Source organism: Lygodium microphyllum, chromosome 26 (genome assembly GCF_053477565.2).
Source record: "Lygodium microphyllum isolate KBCC chromosome 26, Lygodium_microphyllum_v1.1.10, whole genome shotgun sequence".
NCBI lineage: Eukaryota > Viridiplantae > Streptophyta > Polypodiopsida > Schizaeales > Lygodiaceae > Lygodium > Lygodium microphyllum.
This window is the reverse complement of record NC_141160.1, coordinates 108,505,552-108,515,418: the sequence shown is the minus strand read 5'-3', so window position 1 is coordinate 108,515,418 and position 9,867 is coordinate 108,505,552.

Here is a 9,867-nt window from a genome sequence, read left to right as displayed (position 1 = left end):
GCCACTGGTGAACTTAACTTTTATACCTTTGATCCATTTCTTATGCAGATTTTGCATACTTTGTGGTCCATTGGTCAACCCAAATGGAACCATGGTCATTCCATCCAACACCTCGAGATCCAAGCCTCTAAGGTCTCTATAGGGACATCAACAAGATCATCTGCTATCAGAGGAACTTCTTCATCTGCACTTTCATAACCTGCTTTGTTTTCTTCCTCATCATTTTCATCCTCTTTCTTTGTAGGCTCTGTCTCTGCTTCTGTAGAGGCTATGTAGGAGAAGAACATGTCCTCCACCTCTGTGACTACTTCTGCTTCTGCCTTTGTCTCTGGTTCTGTCTCTAATTCTAACTCTCCTTCTATTTCTGTGATTGCCATGTAATAGGGAGGACAGTACATCCATGCTGCTATCTCACTGTTAGAGGTGATTTCAGAAGTCAATTCGGGTTGAGGCAGGAGGTATTCTCCCATGGACAAAGACTTTGTTTTCTTCAGTAGTTGGCTTACTATGCCCACTGTTAGGGACTGTGCCTCTTTTTTCTTGGGAAAGATCTGTTTAATAGCCTCTTCATCTCCTAATGTACCATCTATTACTTTATTGGAGGAGTTTGTTATGACTTCAATGGATGTGGATCCATTTCCTTTTTGCGATCCATACAATTTCAACACCACTTTATTGGGTCCTCTACCTAGGGTTAGAGTGCCTTTGAACTAGTCTATCGTCCTGGCTCTTGCTTCAAAAAGCCAAGGTCTTCCCAAGATAAAAGGCTATGAGGTCCCATAAGAATTTGGTTTGACCACCAAATATGTTAGCCAATAGTCTCTTCTTGCAAGGGTTGTTTTTACGTATGGGAGGATGCCCAACTATTTGGTTCTGCTTTGGTCTGCCAATCTGCTAAGCCACTGGGTAGGTTGAATTCCTTACAAACCTAGATCCTTCATTGTCACATTCGTCATTATGTTTACTGATGAGCCTCCATCAATCAATGCATATGAAATAAAGCATCCTTCTATCCATACACTAATCTCTGGGGTTTGAGGATCTAGGAAGGCATTAGCCACATCCACTTCCTTCACAGAATCTGAGGCTCTATTGGACTTTGTTGTTGTTGGGGGAGCAATCCTTAGGCCGCATCTTCTTGTCAAGATGCTTTTAAATCTATTTCGGTAATTGGGAGACAACATCAGCAAACAACTGTCAGAATGTTAGGTTTGGTTTAAAGGTGTCTAGGTCTTTGACCAAATCATACTCTTTGATAGGATCCACAAGCTTTTCCAATCGATTGGGAAATGGGGCCACGCCCACTTTTATTTTTCCTTTTTCTTCTAGGAGTGGCAACATATGTGCTTCTTCTTCATGAGGAGATACTTCTGCATCCTCTATTTCCTGGACCTCTGGTCCTATCTCTGCTTCTGTCTCTGTAGCTTTCTGTGGCTCTATAGTGCTCTGTACTTCCTTACTCTGGATTGCATTGTTATGCTTTTCCCGAGGAAGGTTGAATTTCATAGTCTTCGTAGAAGGAAGATTCTCTTTTGGAACTACGGGTTCCCCCTTCTTTGCTCACATTATTGCAACCACTTCTAATTCCACCAAATTGGAAACAGGTTCTTGGGTCTTCTATTGGGTATCAGAAGTAGATTTCATAAGTGTTGAGATATCAAGCTCCACTCGTGATACGCCAGGGTAACCGTTGTGTATTTATGTCACCGACTTGTCAGTTGCAGACGCGGTTAGTACACCGCCCATGAATAATAGCTACATGATAGCTATCCTTATCTACTCTAGTTCGTGGCTCAGTTAGTATGCCACCTTAGTTAGTTGAGTTTGGTTTGAGACCCATATAGAGGGTTCTTCTATTTCTTTGTACTTGAGTTCTTTTGGCTTACACAACTAAGAAGAGGGAAACAGTTTTCAGCCTCCACCCTTGTGTGTCTTCCCCCATTGTGCAAGCAAGAAAGCTTCAAGCGAGACTCCTTCCTTCTCTCCCACAATCTTGACATGGTATCAGAGCCTTGTTCGTGGTAAGGAGCTCAAGAAAGCAAGCCAAGCTCACGGTGTTCTGGTAAGAGGAGCAGTGTTGCTTTCATTTTCTGTTTTGGGAGAAGATCTCTGCAGGTAGCACAGCCGGAAAGTGCAGGAGTGTATTGTCTCAGGTTGAGACGCCCTTCGCGGTGAAGCAAGAGGGCAGTATATGCTGCGGGAAAGGGCTTTAGCCCTTGGCGACCCTGTTTTTTTGATTTGAGGCCATTTCGGGCCCTGTTTTGGAGGCGGAAGTTTTCTGCACGCACTCAGGAAAAGGCCCAGTTTTATGCTGTGCAGCCACTGTTCTACAGGTCGGTGAATAGTTACTGTAAAAATTGCATTGTATGCTTGTGCGCAGAGACATTGGGAGTTACAGAATCATCCCTATTGCCTGTTGATGCAAAATCATCACTAGGAAGTGACTGTGTGGTCAAATACCACTTTCGCCAGTTTTGCAGATTTTCCCTTGTGAGGGTGAAGCTGTGGTTTTTGCAGTGACAGAATTTTTTGCAGTCTTCTGTAATGGCATCTGATTCTCTTTCACAGATTGTCACTGAAAAGCTTGACAAGAACAACTTCCAAGCATGGAAGTTTAGAATGACGAATTTCCTTATGGGAAAAGGATATTGGGAATTTGTTGCAGGAAATGAAGAAGAACCAGTTCTTCCTGATGTTCCCAATCAACAGCAAATGCAGGCATTTAAAGCATGGCATGAGAGAGCCAAGAAAGTTATGTATTGGCTGTCTATCAGCATTTCAGACTCTATGATTGTGCATATTCAGGATGCAAGTACGCCAAAGGAGGCATGGGATACTTTGTCAAAAATGTATAGCACAAATACGCAAGCCAGGAAAATGCAGCTCAAGCAAGAGTTGCACAATGTGCAAAGAGAAAATATGAGCATCAACGACTACCACATGAAGGTGAAGAAGATTGCAGATGCACTTGCTTCCATTGGGTCACCAGTGGAAGATGATGATTTAGTTTCTGTGACCTTGAATGGTCTAGGAAAGGATTATGCACAGTTTCGGACATCCATTTCAGTTCGTGAAAGATTTCCTGATTTTGAGGAGCTGATTGCTCTTCTAATTTCTGAGGAGCAAAGAAATGGTGGTGCATCTTCTTCAGGAGGAACTTCAAAAGAAGCTGTCTTCTACTCAAATGCTGGAAGAGGTAGAGGCAGAGGTAGAGGAGGCCGATTTGGAGGCCGTGGTAGAAATCAGAATATGCAGCAAACTCAAGAAAACCAGTCCTATGGAGGAGGACGTGGTAACTCTAGAGGCAGGGGGAGCCAAAGAGGTCGTGGTGGATGGCAAAGAGGTCAAAATGCAAACAGTAATGTTGAATGCTACTACTGTGGTAAAATGGGTCATATGGCTAAAGACTGCTATAAAAAGCAGAATGACATCATGAATGGAAAACTGCAACAAGGGAATTATGCATCTTCTAGTAGACAGGGTGAAGACAGAAATGAGCATTTGTTCATGGTGCAGCACATGAACAATTCTGTGACAAGTGCAGAAGAAAGCAATGATGTATGGTATGTTGACTCAGGTGCATCAAACCACATGATAGGTCATGCAGAATGGATGGAGGATGCAAGGAAAATGGAAAAACCAGGATTTGTGGAGACTGGTGATGATACTGCACATCCTATTGTGCAGATTGGAAAAATTCCCTTGTCTATGCAGGATGGGAAAAAGAAATACCTGTCTGATGTATTTCATGTCCCGAATATCACCAAGAATTTGGTTTCTATCGGTCAAATGGTTGAGCAGGGCTTGCAGGTCAAATTTAATCCTCATGGATGCTTTGTTGAGGATATGAAAAATAAAGGTTGCTTGATAGCAAAAGGAAAGAAGAAGGGCAGAATGTTTACGTTGGATGCAGACATGTCTGAATTGAGTGCAGCAATGTTTGCACATGGGACCGGTGTAGTTGCAGATATTGATATCTGGCATAAACGCATTGGTCATGTTAATGTACAGCGACTTAAATCAATGCAAGCCCAAAATATTGTTGCAGGATTGCCAAAATTCAAGGTTGCAGAAATGCATAAGGTATGTGAAGCCTGTCAGTTTGGAAAACAGGCAAGGAAACCATTTTCTAGATATGTTCAAGAGAGTGAGAAGCCATTGGAATTAATCCACTCTGATGTGTGGACTACTAAAGCTGCATCTCTTGGAGGCTGTCATTATTTTGTCACTTTTATTGATGACTATAGCAGAAAAGTTTAGGTGTATTTTATGAAAAAGAAAAGTGAAGTTTTTGGGCATTTCAAAACCCTTAAAGCTATGGCTGAAAAAGAAACAGGTCTGCAAATAAAATGCCTAAGGTCAGATGGAGGGGGAGAGTACCTCTCAAATGAGTTTGCAAAGTTCTTGCAGGGGCATGGCATAAAGCAGCAATATTCATGCAGTTATACCCCACAACAAAATGGAATTGCAGAAAGGAAAAACAGGCATATTGGAGAGGTATCTCGTGCCATGCTCAATGAAAAAGACTTGCCAGATTTTTATTGGGCTGAAGCAGTTGCTACAACAGTCTACATAATGAACAGGACTCCCACTGCAGCAATACATGGAATGACTCCAGAGGAGAGGTATACTGGTAGGAAACCAGATATTTCTCATTTGAAAATTTTTGGTTGCATTGCCTATGTACATGTGCCAGATGAGTTGAGATCCAAGTTGGATCCAAAAGCTGAAAAGTGCATCTTTATTGGTTACTCTCTGCAGCAAAAAGGGTATAGATGCTATAACCCTTCTACTCGTAAGTTTACAGTGATCAGAGATGTTATTTTTGATAAGATGAGTAGCTGGTATAAACCAGTAAATTTGATTGATGATGTAGATGCACAAAATGGTAATGCTGCACAGAATTCACAGCAGCAGTCACAAAATATTAGTGGACCTGGAGTGTCCTCTAGTAGTGGTTCACATTCTTCGCCATGGACAGGCAGATTGAGATCAGGAGAATCTTCTCAAAGTAATGCAGATAGTGGTATGCAGGTATCACGAAAAGGAAAAGAGAAGGTTGATCAGCCCATGTTTGATATGAATGCAGGTCACTCTTATGTGGATGGTGAATCCAGTGGCTCAGAACAGAGCATTGATGATGAGTTGGGTATTCATTCTATTGTTACACCTGGAGTAAGGAAGACCAGGGATGTTTTGAGAGCACCTGGGAGTGAATCTACTTTGCGCAGGTCTACGAGAGCTAGGTATCCTGTGGATAGGCTGAAATATGATGGATTTACAGCCATTCACTATGCATATATGGTCAAAGTGATACAGGAACCAGAACCCACATCTTTTGAGCAAGCCATGGGAAAAGAAAAATGGGAGAAAGCCATGGATGAAGAAATTGATGCCTTGGAAGCAAATGCTACATGGGAGTTAGTACTTTTGCCTAAAGATAAGAATGCGATACAAGGCAAGATTAGTAGTCAAGGGGTATGCACAAACATATGGCATTGACTATGAAGAAACATTCAGTCCAGTTGCAAGGATGGCAACTGTAAGAGCAGTCATTGCTATGGCTGCATCAAAGGGATGGTCTTTACATCAGATGGATGTAAAGAATGCCTTCTTGCTTGGTGATTTGCAAGAAGAGGTCTATATGGAGCAGCCACCAGGTTATGTGCATGCTGTTCATCATGAGTTTGTTTGCAGGTTGAAGAAAGCCTTGTATGACTTGAAGCAAGCACCTAGAGCATGGTCTGACAAGATAGGATAGTATCTTGTCACTATTGGCTTTCAGATTTCCAAGGCAGATTTCTCACTTTATGTGAGAAAAACAGAGAAAGGTATTATGCTACTTGTCATTTATGTTGATGATTTGATTATGACAGGTGACAGTGATGAAGATATCCTTCATGTGAAAATGCTATTGAAGCAGAAGTTTGAGATGAAGGATTTGGGAGAGCTGCGTTATTTCTTGGGCATTGAGGTGATTAGATCACCAAGTGGGATACAGCTCTTGCAGAGGCAGTATGGATTGGACATGCTGTCCAAATATGGGATGACAGGCTGTAAGCCTATTTCAGTTCCTTTGGAGCAAAATGTGAAGTTGAGCACAGATGCATGTGAGCTTCTAGAAGACCCTACTATGTACAGACGCATAGTAGGAAGTTTGATTTATATGACTATTACCAGGCCAGATTTGAGCTATGCTGTTGGATTGGTAAGTCAGTTTATGCAGGCTCCAAGGAAACCACATTTGGATGCGGCTAGACGCATACTCAGGTATGTGAAGGCCACATTACAGTATGGACTATTTTATGAGACTGGGTTCAGATACAGTTGCATGGATACACTGATGCTGATTGGGCTGGTAGTATTTCTGATAGACGATCTACCAGTGGATATGTGTTCTCTTTTGGGAGTGCTGCAGTCACTTGGAGCAGCAAGAAACAGCCTACAGTTGCCCTGTCGAGCACAGAGGCTGAGTACAGGGGTGCAGCAATGGCTGCATGTGAGGTAACTTGGTTGCATAAGCTACTTTATGATATGCATCAGTCTACAGATGGACCAGTTGTCATTTATTGTGACAACATGAATAGTATACACTTGGCAAATAACCCAGTCTATCATGCTAGAATAAAGCACATTGAGGTGCATTATCACTATGTGCGAGAGAGGGTTTTACTAGGTCTTATTGATCTAGTTTATGTCAGCACAGAGGATCAGGTAGCTGACATATTCACGAAGGCATTGGGCGCAGAGAAGCTGCGCAAGTTCAGAGACATGCTTGGTGTGCAGGAATTGGGATTGAGCTCGAGGGGGAGTGTTGAGATATCGAGCTCCACTCGTGATACGCCAGGGTGACCGTTGTGTATTTATGTCACCGACTTGTCAGTTGCAGACGCGGTTGGTACACCGCCCATGAATAATAGCTACATGATAGCTATCCTTATCTACTCTAGTTCGTGGCTCAGTTAGTATGCCACCTTAGTTAGTTGAGTTTGGTTTGAGACCCATATAGAGGGTTCTTCTATTTCTTTGTACTTGAGTTCTTTTGGCTTACACAACTAAGAAGAGGGAAACTGTTTTCAGCCTCCACCCTTGTGTGTCTTCCCCCATTGTGCAAGCAAGAAAGCTTCAAGCGAGACTCCTTCCTTCTCTCCCACAATCTTGACAATAAGGGATGGACTTGGACAATCTTTTGCAGTATAGCCTTCTCCTTTGCATCAGCTGCATAAGGGCTTGTAATCCACAGATCTTCTAGGGTTTGGAAAATTTGGGGAGATATGACCCTTTTCTCCACATCTGTAACATTCCACCTCTGGTCTTTGACCACTGCCAGACTATCGTCCTCTGTAATTTTGAGAGGGAAACCTCCTTGGACCAAAATTAGGACCAAACTCCCTAGGATTTGGTCCAATATTCTGCGTTGTCATTTTAGATTCTAGTAAGTTGAATCTTGCATTTTCATCTTTCTGTCTTCATTCATGCATCTCTTTCAGAGAGCAGATATCCTCTGTATGGTTCTTCCTCAAATAGTATGAATAGAAGGCTCCAGGAATGGTTGGTTTTCGGGTATATTCAGTGGCTAAATGTCCCACTTGATGGCACTTTCTGTAGCATGTATTAGAACACATCACATCTCTCCCACCTCCCGCAAGAGTGGATATATTGGCTGTATTCACCTTCAGTGTCTGTGGCTGCTCTGTAATTACATCCATAAGCTCTTTCTTGATACTTGCGACTGAGTTGGATAAGTAGTCCTTCAAATTTTCACCTCCTGGAGTACTTGTAGTAGGGTTTCGAGAAGCTTCTGCTATTACTGCATACACTGGTTGGGTTGATCCAGAGGTCCTCTATTCTAGTTTTGATTTAGAGCTCCTGTTGAGACTTTGGGTTGTTGAATCCAGTTGGTAGGATCCCACTATTGTTGAGTCACCATTGGAGGAACTGTTTGAGACCATTGCTGTTGTGGTTGAACCATCATTTGAGAGGCACTATCATTTGTGACAACTGTGGATTAGGTGCATTGTACTGCGACACTATTTGCATTTGGGAGTAGGGATAGGGAACTATCCTTGGGACTGCATTTGGTGGGTATACATTTCGTGGCATGGGAGGAGGTAAGACTCCTCTTCCTAGAGTCATTGACGACCTTGCTTTGACTTCGTCATACAATCTTGCACCTTCCACTGTAGCTTGAAAATTGACTGGTCTTCTTAATTCCACAAACTTGCAAACTTCTGGTTGGAAGCCTTTGAGGAACACTCCTTTCTGGATACCTTCATCCAAATGATGGTTAGTCCATCTCTTCAGGATGGATTCCATTTGCGAGACATAAGCTTCTACTCTTTCTCCAGAGGACTGACTTAGGTTCATGAACTCCTCTCACATCCTCTCTTCAAAACCTTCACGCCTGAATTTAGTGAGGAAGGCCAACTTCAGGTTGTCCCATGTGCCAAAAGTTCATGTTGCTTGTCTCTCATACCATTGAGACACCGCGCCCTTGAAAGTGGCATGGAAGATTGCTAACCAATGCTCGGGGGTTCTTTCATTGTTAGCCACACATGCTACTATAAACTCTGCTATATGAAGATCGAGGTCTTCATTGTACTCTCCCTTAAAAATTGGCAATGGGACTACATTTTCTGGCCTGTCATCAATATTTCCAGGACGAATCTGACTAGGAAGGGGACCTTAAGTTGCCATGAGGACTTCTGTAAAGAGTGCTTTTAAGGTGTCAAATAAGGCTTCTGTTGCAAGCTCATTCTCGGCCTCGAGTCTTTCCTTCTCTCTTCTCACGTACCTCTGGACTAGTTCTAGCGCTTGCCTCTTGATTGCATCATTCATCAGGGGGTTGGCTCCAATCAATTGGTCTGTACTCAATAGAATAGAATCAGAGAGGGGCTTCAATCTCTGGAGGATTCTCTTCCCAACATCTCTTCTACTTCCTTCTTTTCAACATTTCTAAATTCAGCTTTCAAACCACTACAAAGGGGGAGATATTCCATTCTCAAAGTATCAAAACTCATTCTTCTTAGGATCGTTGTTGTGCAATATCATAATAATGCTAACTTTTTGATGGTTTCAATAGTGTATGTTGTAAAGAACAGTCTGTCTACCAACTTCCAGTGGGTTGCTAATTGAACAAACAGGAGGTTGTGAGTGCACCAAGCATCCCACGTATCTTGCTATTGAGCATCCACAAACAAAATCCAACTCTTTTCTTTCTTGTTTTTGTGAACCTCCACAGACCACGACTCCTAAAGCTTCTTCACAATCTCCCAGTTAATGATGTCTAGAAACTTCTCAATGAATGCCAAATCTTCCATGGATGGTCATTCTCTCTATTTCTGCTCTTCGGTTTGTTCCCAAACAATTTGCCACCAAGATGCACGTCTTTGTTGCTTCAACAGGAAGAGGAAATAGTCCACCACACAGAGCTTGCATCATGATGGTAATATGTTTCTGCCATTGTGGGATGAAATTATTGTGGAAAGTGGCTTTGATAATGAGAATCTCCAACTCTTTAGTGGAAGAAGGAACTTTGCAAACATCCATTGAATTTTTTTCTTCTTGGCAATGCCATTTCCTTCATTTTCAACCTCTTCTGATGCTTGTTGATGGCAAAATTCCTCGGTTGCACACCAAAAAAATGGAGCCCCAAGAGGAACACCAAGGAAAAGTGGTTTCTATTGCAAGAAAATCTATCTTGTAACATCAACACACTTTTATTTCATTCTTTTGAGAACCGCAACAAGGAAAAGAACAAATCTTCACGCAACATCATAATAGATATCTCCCACGGATTTGATAGAATCAACCATAATCTTCAATATCTTCATAGAATCCATAAATACAACAAGGAACACAAAATAA